Source organism: Anas platyrhynchos, chromosome 2 (genome assembly GCF_047663525.1).
Source record: "Anas platyrhynchos isolate ZD024472 breed Pekin duck chromosome 2, IASCAAS_PekinDuck_T2T, whole genome shotgun sequence".
In the NCBI taxonomy this organism is placed as follows: Eukaryota; Metazoa; Chordata; class Aves; order Anseriformes; family Anatidae; genus Anas; species Anas platyrhynchos.
In genome coordinates this window covers 88,527,305-88,542,630 of record NC_092588.1, presented here as the reverse complement: position 1 = coordinate 88,542,630, position 15,326 = coordinate 88,527,305, and the positions used below count along the sequence as shown (strand labels likewise).

Sequence of the window (15,326 nt, the reverse complement as noted above, 5' to 3'; positions counted from 1 at the left end):
TCTGCTTGAGACCACTTCATAAACTGCAGTATCTACCAAAACTAAACTTTTTTCCTTCATCCTTACCTGTCGTTGGTAGTCCATATGACTATAAATCTTAATGATGCCTAAAAATATGAATCCTAAATGGTCTGAAACATGACCCTGTCAAACTCATATTGTCAAACACCCAAGCTGAATGGGATTTATCCTTTCCAACTTGTACGAAAAATTTGAAGTAGCAAATCTATTCCCTTTATTAACGTGGCACAAATCTGCTAAGCAGTAAGAGGGAAGGCTTGCATGTAACTTGTCTAATTATATTTCTTCATCTAATTTCATACGCAAATTGAGCGACAGGCTTAAGCAGCCTCCTTTTTCCACCTTTACTGGAAAACGGTACATTCATGTATATGCAGAAGGCTCTTACACTTTTTCCTTGTAGGATTATTGCTGGACAGAAGTGAGAATGGGTTGAGCATTACATCTCGGCCTCCCTTAGGCCCGTGGAAGGGCATCTGTTGCCCTCTAGCGTTCCCCCTGTGGATCTCCTCCCAGCTGACGGAAACTTCTCCCGTGACTGGAAAGCTGGGGGTGTTATGAACCTTTTCATTCTGCAGGAAAGGTTCCGTTCAAGATTTAGTGAGTAAATGTTTTAATAACTTGTTACAGGCCAAAATACTGAAATATCCTATATGCAGATAAATCAGAAGAGTTATTGCAGTGGATGTCGAGACTAGGCCCAGCTCACAGCTGAGAACTGAAATTATATAAAGTTTTTTAGGGTACTAGCAGAAATCTCATTGAAGTATGCATCAGGTGTGCTCTTTCCACCCACAATCAAGCACTCCATTAAGAAATCATGCTCACTCATTATCTCAGAAAATCACTTTAGTATGTATATATGTAATAATCTCTTTTGAAATGAGCCACCATTTAAGGTGATGTGCTGTACTTGCACAATGTCTCATTCAGACAAGAAGGCCTATGCCCTGTTTTTTCTTCACCCCGTTTATCTGATGGTAGCTAGGATGGTTGTGAGGGGACCTGTGGTGTGTGCTGCTGACCAAGCTCTATTCACATGTATTTGCTGATAGGTATTTCAACCCTAAATACTCTGTTACCTGGATGCAGATCAAATTGTGTACACTAATCAGAAGACTACTTTTTTTTCCTCTTGTAACTGAGAACGATGGGGAAGGATCATTAACAGGTGTCCAAAGTGGCAGTTTAACACAAGCTGGAGCTGTCAAAGCTGATAAGCACATCAAATTCAGATACCTGTTAAGCTCTGATCAAACTTCACCTAGAAAAAGAAAGCAAAATTACTCACTCTCATGTCCCTTCTCTCATCTGCTTTTGAGTTATGATACTGATAGATTTAGTCCTCCTGAGCTGTTCTTTCTGTTGAGGACGTGGCAGGGAAGGAGGGGTCTGTATTAAGCTGTAGCGCTGAGTCCTACCTGTGGGCTAGTCGCTGTTCATGGGGTTTAAAACTAGACTTCTGATTTCTCTAAGTGGATGTTAAACTGCCTTCCAAGACTGCAGGATGACAAAGGGTCTTGTGCCTTAGAGCAAATGTGCTCATCAAAGAGAGGTGGTGGGAATCTGTGATAGTCAGTCTAGATAGCCCCTGGGCAGCTGCTGTTTCAGTGACTGCTGGTGAGGAGGCAGCAGTGCTCTTAGCAATGGTGCTTAGTGGTGACCTCAAGGACGCTCAGCAGTAGTTCCTGAGGGGAGCACAGGTCTCAGACAGCTGAGCAGACAGCTGAGCAGATTTTTTACCTGGTGTGCAATGACCTTGTAGAAGCTCAGGGATATGGTTTAGTGGGGACTGTTAGTGTTAAGTCAGAGGTTGGACTCGATGATCTTGAGATCTCTTCCAACCTAGAAATTCTGTGATTCTGTGAAACAGTGGACAGAATGGTACATGTGGGGATGGGCTGTCTTTCCTTACTATTAAGGTTATTCTCTGTCTGAGAGTGCTGCTATAGCTTGTAAGGTTGGTTTTACACAGCCCGTAACAGACCTGAAATGGTGGTGCAGGGCTTTTGTGTGCTAGCAGATCTGGAGTTCAGGGTGCAAGGTTGGATTATGTCAGATCTGGAGTTAGTTTATAATTTCAGGGCAATGTGCATATAGCCCTCTTGGTAAACGGGCAATTAGAGGGGACAGACTTGCAGATCCCAGTGTGAGCAGAGATACCGATTTAGAAGCTAAAATGGACCTTTTCTTAAACGTAACAGATATTCCTTCCTGAACACTTCATGCTGCATTGGAAGACCTTTGCGTTCTTGTTTTTTCAATAATTTATAGATCAGATGAATAACTGAACTGTGTTTCTGTCCAATGCTGTGTGTAGGCTAAAGCCACCAGATTCGTTCCCCACTGTAGCAGACAATCAAGCTTCTAATATAGAAAGGTTTGGATAAAGGCTGAGGAAGATACTGGTAGCAGAAACATGAGATCATTCTTTCTTTTGAACGTATTTTTCATGAATAAACCTCTTCAAAGAAATGATCTCCCCCTTCATAGAGGTGTATACACCACATCCTTAATTGCAAAATAGTCAGAAAAGCAGCTTCAGTTATTCACTGACTACAGCAGATTAATGCTCAGCATGTGCTCAAAACAGATAACTTGTAAAACATCAAGAGCTATAACTTTCCCTTCTAATAAATCTATTTCCTTGGTGGGTGGAGGCACAAGATCAATACGATCCTTGTAGATCAAGGAAAACTGTGTTATGTATCTGTCAGTATCCCCGGTTTCAGTATGGGAGAATGAATCCCAGAACAAAACCCATAAATGCCTACCAACATAATTGCAGGCAACAGTAGCTTGAGGGTGTGCAAGAGATCCTAGCTTGTAGTGAACCTGGTGGTGCATCAGTGTGGCCTCTGTTGGCTGTATCGGCTCTGTCTTGAACATGCATCATGATCACATGCCTGTCTGGTGCTGCCGATGTATCCTGGTGTTTGCCAATGAGAAGGCTTGTCAAGGGCATAACAGCCTGTTACAGATATCTCAAACTATTTTGTGACGTTAGTGTGACCAGGGAATCTATACTTGCTCTGTGTTACAGTACGTAGGAAGCACATAATTGGAAAATGAGGCTTCATAGCACTGGCTTATTTGCATAGTTAGTGATAGCTGTAGTTATAAGCTTTCTAGATTTCAGGAAGAAAACCTTTATTTTGTGACAGTTTCACCATTTACTTGAAGTAGTGCTGGGCCTATAAATCTTTTTTTTCTTTTTCTTTCTTTAAAATTGCCTTTTTTTAAACACAATCTCATGAAAGGAGATGTGAACCATTCTACTTTACAGTAAGGTTAGTAGTGTTTGCAGTGCTTACGTGTCCTTTTATAGTGATTCATGTATTTGGTTTATAGAAATTAATGCTTCTAACACAATCATAAGTAAATGTGGAGTGCTTGCTTCAGTACCTGAATGGGTCTTATGATGAAAAGCATTCAAATAAGAGAGGCTTTGTTTTCTCTTCGAGTGGGAAAACCAGAGTCTCCCTCTCTTAAAGGAAGCTTCAGAGTTAGGGAAGGAAAAAAAGTTAACACAGAATAATATATTGGTAAGGAATTACGCTTACTCTTCCATCACAAGGGTTAGGGAATCCTTGTAAAGTATTCTGGAATTGTTGGCTTAAATGTTCATGACTAATCAAATCTGTTGATAGAGGTGGCCTTACTAACGGCTCAAACGCTCTTTATTATTTTAAACATCTGACAGGTTAAACATCTCTTCTTTGATGAAGCAACATAGCTACTATTTTGGTGTGAATAATTCAGAGAATAAAAGGAAACGCAAAGGACCAAAAGTCTCTAAATAGCAAAGGTGTGTGTTTACAAATTGCAGTATTGCCAAAATATTAATTCTGAAAGATAATTGCTAGCTGTCTACTTATCTGGACACTGGTTACACTCCCATCTGATCCTCTTACAACAGTGAAAGAGAAAGGACAGTGATGAACACAGGTGATAAACAAGCAGGGAACTGAAGCAATGACACACATGCCTCCAGTTATTCCTTAGGAAGCAATCTGCAAAAGAAGAATATCTTCAAGATAGGAGACTGTCACATTAATTTCAATGCTCTTTTTATCTTCAAATTATTCTTATTTTAACTTTTCTTCTAAGGATTTAGCTCATCTTGGAAACTTTCATTGTTCTGGAGCTGTAGATTTACTTTTTTTTTTTGTCACAGATGGTCTGTTATTCTGCATAAACAAAAGATAATTACTTCCTACATGATTCCTTAAAGATGTATGTTCATACCTAATCTAGTCCCGTTAGCAGTCTTTCGCATGCAATTACATTAAATGAAATGTTGCATTTCATTTGCAGCTGAAGATTCAAGTCAGACTAGCTTTTCTGTCTTAAAATTACAATGTGTTTTAACAAACCTTTTATATGCTATCCTGAGAGTAATTAGGGCATCAGCTAATACATCAAATAAAGGAGGGGGGAAAAAAAAAGTTTAACTTCTACTTAGATCCTACTGGGGTATTGTTTTTTAGGTGAAGAAACACTCAAAGTGAAAGCCAACCCTGGCTTTTTCCAAGGTCAATTTTATTCTATTTTTTTGGTCATGCCCTGCCATCTGTAGAGCTAGTGAGTCAACTAAGAAAAAGCTCTTTAAAGCATGCCAGAAAACTTCTGGCCAGGAAAATGTAAGTAGACTTTTGACTAACAAAAATACTGAACACTCGGTCTGTGCGATGCATCCTTGCAATGACGGGTTCATCACAGTCCAGTAGGGCTGCTTTCATTGATAATGAAAGTTCATGGGCAAACACTAAGAGACTATTTATAGTTTTACTTGTCCAAATATGACGTAGTTCAGTTCTAGTCCCAACCCTTCTGAAATCATCTTTGTTGAAGACAGGTGTGTGTGCCGAAGTTCTTTTGGCCTATAGTCAAATGTAGCTCACACCATTGCAAGAGATAAGAATTGCAAACTTCGTGTGTGTGTATGGAATCTGGTGTGTGTTTAACGTTAATAAAAATGGTCTGACTACTGCCTATTAGATCAAGATGCCCTTTTGGGGGTAGGAAGGGCTATTTTCAAAGCAGTTCATTTTCTCACAAAGAATGTGATCATACAAGGGACTACTAACGGTGTGCTACCATTCACCTTTCAGGTGGCATTGTAGTTTTGGGCCTGGCATGTTGACTAAGCAAAATGATGCATAGCAGGGAAATCAACCATGTAGGTATTTTTTGGTAATCATTATTATTTAATGTGCTTCTCTACCTTGTACGCTGCTTACATTCCGCAGTGTGGGGACTTGTATAGCTATGAAATCTTGCACGGACTGAATTTGAATTATTTTTACTTTTCTCAAAGGCAGTATCTTTTCTAACAGATGTTTGAAATGTTATTTTAGACTTGTTGGAGACATACTGGCTAGCTGCCAATTCACTGAGAAGCTATAGCTGTCCATTCAGTCTGCTCCTGAAGTGCATATAGCAAAAGCTTTGCTTGGGTGGGAAGATAGTGTTGATGAACAGTAACAGTTTATATTCAGGCATTCTTGTGTTAACATTCAAGAATGATTGTCGGAATACCTTTTACAGAAAAAGTCTGTCTAGATACTAGTTCTAAAAACTAAGCATTTTTTTTTTTTTTTAATTTTGACTTCATAGTTGTTAGAGACTTATTTCAGAAGTGGTTGGGAGAACAATGTGAGAAGAACTGTAGAATTTCTAAAACTGAAAATGCTTTGTGTTTTTTAAATAGAAACTTAGCCATCTGAATCTTCTCTTTGCATTTTGTTTTACAATGGTGTAGTGTCTCAAGATATACCAAAAAGGCCGTTGGTTTAAACATAGAAATGACAAGTTCATCGTGCCATATTGATTTACCTTAATTTCTTATGTAACTTTTCACACAGTTGCACAGGAGCTACTTCTTAAATCTACAGAGCTTATTTAGTGACAATGAGTCAGTAATTGTGATGCTACTTAGTGTAGTACTGTTGTTGTTCAGCAATGCATTGTGTTGAAATAATGAGGCTTGAATTTTAGATAGTAATACATTTAATGCCAGGCTCAGTATAAAGTGAACTGAAAACTTGAAGTTTTTTGAATAAATGACAGGTGGTGCCAAATAAATCAGTTCCCCAAGACACGATATTCATACTGTTCTTCCTATATAAAGTCATAACCTTTTCTGCTCTACAGATGCAAAGATCTGACTTTTTTTTTTTTTTTTTTTTTTTCCAGAAATGCACCCCAGCAGGTACATTGAGTACTGAGCCACCACAGGTATAAGCAGTGTTCATACAAGTGTGAGAGCTCTCAACAGACAGCTGTGAAAGTAAATGGGAGCTGTGTGAAAGCACTTGAGAGGGAGCAGGAACAAAACAAGCACTGGGCAGAGGAGCTGCAGGTAGGAGGTAAACACAGTATAGTGTTCCTGTGTATAAGAGGAGCAATGCCTGGCTCTCATCAAGATTCTTGTTCTCACAAATAAGTGCTATTACCAATGTGAGTAAGCTAAAAAGACCTATTTCTTTTCCAGTCTTTATGGCAACAGCCTGAAGCATGGTTTAAGCAGAATAATTTTACGGTTTCTCTGGAACACATTATAGTCTGGATATAAATTCAGTACTGGCTGAGTTACCTTATAGGGGAAAATGGTGTCCAGTAGGACAGGTTGTGAACTGACGAATGACATCACCCTGAGCAATTAGACTAGCTGCACAGCTGTGCTGATGTCATGCTGCTAACTACTTTTAAGTTTATGGCTATGATATTACCGTTGGTGTAACGATAACAAGAGAGACCACAGGAGGTGGCTATAGGTTTTTCAGATGAAAATATGAGAGAAGACAGTCAGGTATAGATGCTTATAATAGCACTAGCTGCATGAGCTTTCTAAGGAGCACGTTGATCATTCCCTTCTATCTGATGTTTCTTGTGAAAATTTGTTGCTGTTTTGATAGTAAGAATTATGAGTGCCTGCCCTATTTAACCGTCTCGAAAGCACTGAAGTACCTAAGGTCTAGCTCCTGGCACATGGCTCAGTTGCTTTCTTATACAGAAGCTGACAGAGGGCAAGTAATGCAGTGAAAGAGCTGAGTGGGCGTGCTCATTACCTTGACTGGTTTATGGAGCTGGGCATCTTATGCTAGGAAGAGGGAAGGCTGGGCTGTTGTGCACACAGCTGTGCTGGAGCAGTTGTTGAAGTGAGGCTGAAGTGACACGAATGAGACCTGCTAGGACCATGGCTCACGTGAGCACATACTTCAGCAGAACAAGTCCTGTTTTCAGCAGGTTATGAATTCAGGAAGAGCCATGCTGTAGGTTATTACTTGGAATATAACCTATTGCAGAAGTGTGGAGGTTTAATTTCACATACTAGGTGTCACCTGAATGTTAATAAAACTGCTGTCTGCATTCCTCATATTCAGTGTTTCCTGCAGCAGTTTAGCACTGGCGGCTGAGTTCTGCCTCTTGCCTCCTCAGTGAATGCGTCAGTGTAGGAACCTCCTGAGAGCAAGGGAGAAACTCGTTGCTCAGTTTTTGAGACAAGGATGTGTCTAGTGGGTCACTTTACAGATGGTCTTTTTAATGTAAGAATTCATTTTTTCTTTTTAGGGGCTAATTAGTCAACTTTTGGACTGGGGCTTTTGTACAGTGCTTCAGCTTTTCTGGAGACAAATTTAAAGAAATAACTGAATGCAGAAAAAACAATGTTACTGGTAATATTCTTCCCAAATGAGGATGTCTTGACATGCTAAATAAGCTTCTTACCCTGCCTTTCTTTCCCCAAAGAAATAAACTGTCAATAATATTAACCATGTCTGAGATGTTTTGAGAAGGCAGAGGGAACCTCTCTGCTATGCAAGAGAGCACGTTGCTTGCTGAGTACAACGAGCACTGAGTGGGACCATCCGGTGTGAACTGTATATACTTCATGAGATAATGGCTGCACGTGTTGTCTCAAGTACAGAAACTGCAGGAGTGCCTCTGGGAAAGTCGATTGCCTCCAGTCCACCATTACGTGGGAAAATTTGGACTATTTTGGCAGGAGGAAGTGTGAAACTGATTTCCATGGGAAAACCTAAAGAAAAAAAACAACACGGGTTTTCAATGGGAAAACCTACAGAAAAAGAAAATTCTATTTTTTTCCCCATATATTGGCCACATTATAATGGGGTTCGCTTAAGAAGGGGATGAATCATAAATCCAGCATTATCATTGGGAGTATCACATCTAGATTTATGTTATAGGAACATCAAGAGTTTCAGGACCATCTTCTGAAGACATTTGTTGGTAGAGCTTTTTGACTTGATGTGGTGTCAGCTCCTAATTGCCATGGGTTTCTGAGGGCTGGAAGCCCTGAGAGTGGGTGATGTCCTCAGATGGTTACAGTAGCCCCAGAGGAGTTCCCATGAGCAGGGCTGACCCATGCAGTCAAGAAGCCTTTCCTCGGCACCTCAAAGGAAGAGGGAGATGACTTTTGGAGGCATTTTCTGTGGTTTACTTGAGAACCATTTAAGCTGTGCTGAATTACAGTTGTGTTTGGAAGAGGAGCTGCCTCTTCTGATCATTGCTAATGTAAGGTAATGCTGCAGCTGGTGGTGCTGGGTGAGGAAAACCTGGGCAGAGTTGACTAGCCAGCCAGGCTATCATTTCTGTGCTAGTGTTTTTTTAAGAATCTCATGTTCTCCCAGCCCCATAAAAAGAGCTTAAATGTTGCAAGATGATGTTGCGTAAAGTAGTATTTCAGCAAGGGAACAGCTGATGCACTAACAGAACTCTGCACTCATCCTGGCTCATGGGAGAAATTATTACAAATGTTAATAATAATAATAAAAATAAAATAGAAGCATCATAAATGCAAATTTGGCAACATGTGCCAGCGGTGTTGGGAAATCTGGCTGGTTTGAGAGAGCAGGCAGCTGCTGGTGTCTCCTCCTGTATTTATTTCAGAACTCTGCTTCGTGATGTAAAGCATTGGTTCACATTTAAGATTCAAAGGTAGGTTGGAAAGAGTCTGATATGAATCGTGATCCTTAAAAGTGATTGCAGTGGCAGGGTTTAAACCACCAGCAGTGTTGGTAGTTGCTTTGCAGAGATGGATGCCATGAGCAATTTGCAACAGCGAAGCATCTTCTGTGACACTGAGTGATGCTCGACTTGGCTCTTGGCACCACAGAGCTGAAGTGAAACTGCTGATTTTTATGATGAATGTGGAAACAGATGGCTAGGTGAAGAAACAACACTGAAGCTTGCAGTCATTGGTTACACAAGATGCAAATACCTAGCATGTGTGTGCTCCTAATGAAAGCTGCAAAGGAATTGGTATACATTTGGTCCTTTCTGCAACCTTTTGTATGTGCAGATTGTGTGACAAGATAAGTTAACTATACTTGCTGTTTTGGTATGGCGTTGAGGAGGTAAAAGATTTTTATTTTCAACAAAGGTAAAAAGATCAAGTGGGAAATCCTTCTAGAGACAGCCAAAGCTTTAGAAACCTTGTGAATGTTGCAGGTGATACTTAAACAAAACAAAACAAAACACCAAAGCCTGTAGCATTAGATAAACTGCTGACAGTAAAATTCTGTTGTCTGATTAAGTGGTGGTAATGATATAACACTGGAATAAGTGATAGGAGTGATTAGTTAGTATTTTTTGCTGTGATTATTAACATGCATATTGTCTATTAAAACTGGAAACAATGAGACTATGAAGTATACTGCTTAGAAATCTCTCGTCTAACGTTTGCCAGAATGCGGCAAGTAGAATCGTACAGTAATTCATTTCTCTGAAACAAAGGACAAAAGTTCATGATCTTGGCCTACAAGGTAACCCTATGTCTGAAATTTTCCATATGTGTAGATATTTCATCTGCCAGGCTCAAAGCAGATGTTTGGAAAAGAAGTGTGCAAGCTGTTCCTGCGGGTGATTCGTTAAGTTGACTGCAGCTAGTTTGCAATCTGAAAGGTTAGTCTTAAGGAGGTAAAGTTAAAAAGCTAATGGCAACTGAATTGATGCCCTTCAAGTTTATCTTATAAACTAATGAATAGTATTCCGGTATTCCCTGTAAGTTTCAGAAATTAAAGAGGTGATGAAAACTCTTTTCATATATTCATAAATATTTATGTTTGCAGTATTGAAAGGTATTTTTTGCCTGGGATCTTTCATGCATGAAGAATACAGTTATTTTGGGGATATTTTGCAATAAAAAAAAAAAAAAATGCCCCTGGCATTAAGATGTATCCAAATACAAAACTATTGAGGAAAAAAACTCTTGAGGAAAAAAAAAATTATAGTGTAGGGAGTATTGTGCAAAATGGGTAACAGGTGTGAATCCCAGTGGTACTTGTCAGCTGTTTAATGAAAAGAATGGTTCTTGGAGAAGGATTGTAGTTATTACTTTAATTCTTACTATACATAGCCTTATTTCATCTGCCTTGATTGCATGAAAATATCTTAAAAACCAAACTTGCTGTAAGTGCCTTCTCTTCTCTATGCTAAAAAGTCCCAGCTCTTTCATCTTCTCTTCATGTGTCAGATGCTTCAATCCCTTAATCAACTGTGTCACCCTTTATCAGGCTTATTCCAACATATCCATGTTTCTTGCAGGGGGGAGCCCAGACTTCAGCACTCTAGAAATAACCTTTAATCAGTGCTGAGCAGAGGGGAAAGACCTGTCTCCCAAACCTATTGGCACCACTTGTCCTAACGTATCGGATAATGCAGCCCACTCGCTGCTTTCTTCTGGTGCTCTTGCATTGCTCAGGTTTATCTGGCTTGGCTGCTGTCTTGAACAGAAACCTCAGCCCCCCGTTGGCTGTGAGGACACTGGTTCTGTTCTGTAATTGCAGATCCTGAGGTGGAGCAGAAACGTTCCTCATGGTGCCAGAAGTCACAAACTAACTTCCAGCCTTTACCATCCTGGGAGTGTCTGCTTCCCACCCTGGCAGGCACAGGCTCTGCTTGACGCTTCCTCAAGAAAGTTGTTTGTTTGGACATTAAAAGCTGCAATCTTGGAGGAGATATGGTTAATTTCTCATCTCTGATGCTGTGCAGTCTGCTGACCTCCTCCTGCAGCCCCTTAGCTTGGTGGAGCAGCTCCTCAATGACCACACATCTCCTGTGGGCTGGAAGGTGATCTCCCACAGCTTCTTCCTCAGCAAGAGGCTCCAGGCACCCCCAGCAGCCCCAGACCTGCAGCACTGCCTCCAGCACTGAATAACTAGGGTTATTCAGCAGAAACTTGCTTTTCAGGTACATGTTAGTACTTTATGTTTGGATGCTTGACTTACTGCAAAAAAATACCACTTCAGAGTGCCAAAATCTGCCTAGGCATTCAGCAGGAAAGAAGTCAAAGAAAAAACTTGCCAGGGAGAACATGGCAACATTTGTGAGCCTGGAGTGCAGTGAACCTAAAAAATAATGGGAGGATGATTAACAGACAAGCTGCTAGCTATTGCATAGATCATCATGCAAATAGTTTTCCGGTATTACCAGCTGGATATTGCTGCAGTGGGCAGGCTGCAACAGAGTCCTTCAGTTTGGCTATTTCTGTGGGGATTTGGAGATATTTGTATAAATGTACACAATTACCGGCTCAGAGTTTACCTGCAGCAGGAGTGATTCTAGAGATTGTAACCTTCTACATGCCAAATGCGGGAATAAATTTCTGTTCTATTTTAGCGTGCTCTGTACCTACTTAACTACTGTTCTCCATTCCACTTTTGCTCTTATACTGCCGTTAGCCAGTGATTTCAGCTTTATAACTACTGGATATTAAAGATAGTTTTTTTTGGTTTTTTTTTTTTTTTTTTTTTTTTTTTTTTTTTTTTTGCGTTGGCTACCAATATATCAGTATTGCACAGTTGTTTTTTAGCCAAACTACCTGTTTAAAGGAAGCCCAAATTACAGGTAACGTTCAGTCAGTCGACCAGTTCAAGGTTGTAAGTTCTGTCTGATGGGGAAGGTAAATCTTAGCAGAAAAGCATGTAATATACCTATGTTACATAAAAGGCTTTCTGAGTATTATTATTTTAGATGTCTTCTCTTTTATGCCTGTGGAATAGAGTAGTTCAGTTGGAAGGGACCTTCAAAGATTATCTAGCCCAACTCACTGACCACTTCAGGGCTGACCAAAAGTTAAAGCACGTTATTGAGGGCATTGTCCAAATGCCCCTTTAAACACTGACAGGCATGGGGCATCAACCACCTCACCAGGAAGGCTGTTCCAGCGTTTGACCACCTGCACAGTAAAGACATTTTCCTCATGTCCAGCCTGACCCTCCCCTGGCACAGCTTTGTGCCGATCCTGCCCGTCCTGCCATTGGCGACCATGAGCAGAGGCCAGCACCTCCCTCTGCGCTCCCCTTCTTCAGGGAGTTGCAGAGGGCCATAGGGTCATATCTCAGCCTCCTCTTCTCCAGACTGGACAACCTAAGTGTCTCTCCTCACAGGAAATGCCTTCCAGCCCTTTTATGAACTTTTTTTTTTGCCCTCCTATGGATACTTCCAAGGACTTTAATGTCCTTTTTATATTGTGGAACCCGGAACTGCACGCCTCATTCAAGGTGAGGCTGCACCAATGCTAAATACAGCAGGAGAATCACCTCTTTTGACCGGCTGGCTGTGCTGTGTTTAATGCACCCCAAATGTAGCACAGAAAGGAACTCCATGTATCTATTGCAGTTGTCTGGTGTTGTGGAATATTTACCGTGTGTTGTTCAGGCCAGAGAACCTAAAAAGTCCTTTTATGCCTAGAACAGGAAGCTACTTTTCTGTAGCAGTATTGTGGCTGGAAGAAGCGTGAGCTTAGCACAAGAATCGGGGCTTTCAGAAGAATCTAAGGTGTCCTAGATCTGAGATGTAGTTACAGCATTATTGTATGAGGATAATGGTCCTGTGTCAGTACATTGCCAATACATTGCTATGTTAGGATAATTCAATGTGGAAAGGACATCAGGAACTCATCTACTCTAGCCCCCTGCTCTATGGGGAATGAGGCAGGAAATCAAAGCTGCAGATAGAATGGTATAGGAGTTTAAAAGCAATACATGAAATTTGGGCAAAATACAGGGGTATTCAGAGAAAACTTGTGTTCCTTAAACATGAACTGTTTACTTTCTGTGTATGCATGTTGTGTGCACTTGCTTTATATGTGAAAGCAAATTCTTTATCTGTGTAATATCCATGGCAGCTTGATTATAGAAGAGGTTTTATGATGAAGATGGAAAGAGACCTCTCTAACTTGCATGGACACTTCCATAAAAGAACCCAGAACTTAGGCCATGGGATGGTTTCTCTCCTCTCCTTTGTTATTGGCAACTGGAGTGACTGTGGTGGTGTTTTTTTTGTTTTGTTTTGTTTTTTCTTGGTACTCTTATTTTTTATTTAATTGGAAAGCACTCTTGGTTTTAGTTGCTGAAATCAATTTATTACACTTCTGCTACAAAAATATCTTCAATAAGGGAAAGCTTTAGAAAGGACTGAGAAACTGGCTGAAAAAAACATTTTTAAGTCAAATTCATTTGCTGAAAAAAAGTTGAGAAAACTTTATTTCCTGACCAACCTTATTACATATCCCAAAAGCTTTGTATGTTGAAGGAGGGGAAAAAAGTAATTCTAACAAAACATTCTTCTTAGTACTTGCTTCTGCCTGACACTTGCAGCTTCTCTGAAGTGTTCAACTTAGTCACGAATCACGGCTACTTTTTTTTTCCCCTTAACATCTTGTTTCTTACCTTTTTAGGGAACAGGACCTTATATACAAAAAACCTAGACAAAAGTCTGCATGTAGAAACTGAATGCAGATAGCATGGGGAGCTGTGCATTTTGTTGTGGTACTTGTGGCAAAATGACAAAATGTACAACCAGGTCAGTAGCTGAAACCAAACCATGCCGAATATTTCCTTTAGGAAAGTTTATTTTAAAGCTCTTTTAACACTTAATTAAGACATCTCAGAAAGCCATGCACTTTCCTAATGTAATTATGAGAAAGCTGTTTAGTTAAATTGCTGATGGTTGTCTAGACATCCTACTGGAATCTCCTGAGTTGGATTTTAATTAAATGAAGGGAATTTCTATGGTTCTAGACAGAAGTATTTGGCTCAGCTGTCTTCTTGTTGGAGATGTGGTTTGGAGGAGAACTTACAGTTCCTATAGGTATAGGAGAAGATATCTGGTTTTGAAATTAGATACCGAATAGAAGAGAGCAATTTGAGTTATAAAGAGTACAACTTTTATTACCACTTCCAGGGATGATCATATTCCTGAAAGGAAGCTAGGGCTATAGCAATGCGGCTTGGCAATAACTGAGAACTTGAGAGAAATGTTTACAATTCCCTGTTGCTGTCCATAATTACATCACTGCTTTCTGCCTCAGCAGCATACATTGTTGTTTGACTTTATTTTTTTAGCCCTTCAATTTTTTATTTTTTTTTTTTTTTGGGGGGGGGGGAGGGGGCATAAACTGTAATGTCTGATAGAAACAACCTTCCACATTTTATGGTGCTGTTCAGAATGAATTATCCTCTGTAAGTTGCTTAAATCTATGGGACCTCTTAGCAATTAGGTTAGTATTCACATCATCTACTCAATTTATTTCTCCACTATTGGCTTGGCATGCAAATTTGAAAGTTGGTTTCTTGGAAGCAGACGTACTACAGGAGTCTTTACTCCACTGGTACAGGATCAAGTGCAAACTATCCTGATTCCACTTGAGCATTCAAAATTCTACCTATCAAGAGTAATTACTGAGATTTTGTGAGGGAACTGTGGGTGGGTCCCTCAACTAAATGGAAAGTTAATGTTGAATGTTTTCTTGATTTGTGTCTTAAACATAGAAATATTGGCTCTGCTATTTTTGAGACTAGAAGTGAAATTAAATGCTATGTTAAGTATTAGCAGATGCTACAGGGTTGGACAGAATAGGAAAGGAACCTCTTGTGGGCAAATGGTGGGATTTAAAACTCTAAATCTGTGTGTACAGGCTGTCATGTTGGCAAAGTAGCTGGTTTGCTGATGAAGTTCTTAAAGTCTTTCTAGAACATTTTAAACCAGATATAGATGGCCTTATAGGAACAACAACAAAAAAATCTGAATATCTATAATTTTGAGAAAAGATTCTGAATTATATATACTTTTTTAGTTTTTTTTGGGGGGGACTACATTTATTATCTACACATGCAGGCTGTTTCTTTCATTAGCGTGATACTGAGTATGGACAATTGGTTCTTAAACTGATAAAGTGATTGAAGTCAGATTAATTTTAACCCAGCAGTCATCCAGCAAAATTGTTTAACCTTTATTAGTATTACATATTTTTAAGTTGGTTACTCATCTTTGGAGAA

General features: G+C 39.9%; 1 long non-coding RNA gene across 2 annotated transcripts in view; it reads left to right on the top strand.

The window, feature by feature from the left end:
- The window catches only part of LOC119716074 (uncharacterized), a 35,864-nt gene extending 24,119 nt beyond the window's left edge, over positions 1-11,745 (top strand). Inside the window, exons 2-3 of one of the 2 annotated variants that reach the window (XR_005263753.2) lie at positions 6,220-6,385; positions 10,833-11,745. This is a non-coding gene — a long non-coding RNA (uncharacterized lncRNA). Of the gene's footprint in view, positions 1-6,219; positions 6,393-10,832 lie in introns of both variants that reach the window. The other variant, XR_011807249.1, reaches the window with a different exon arrangement.
- Positions 11,746-15,326: the final 3,581 nt, after the last annotated feature.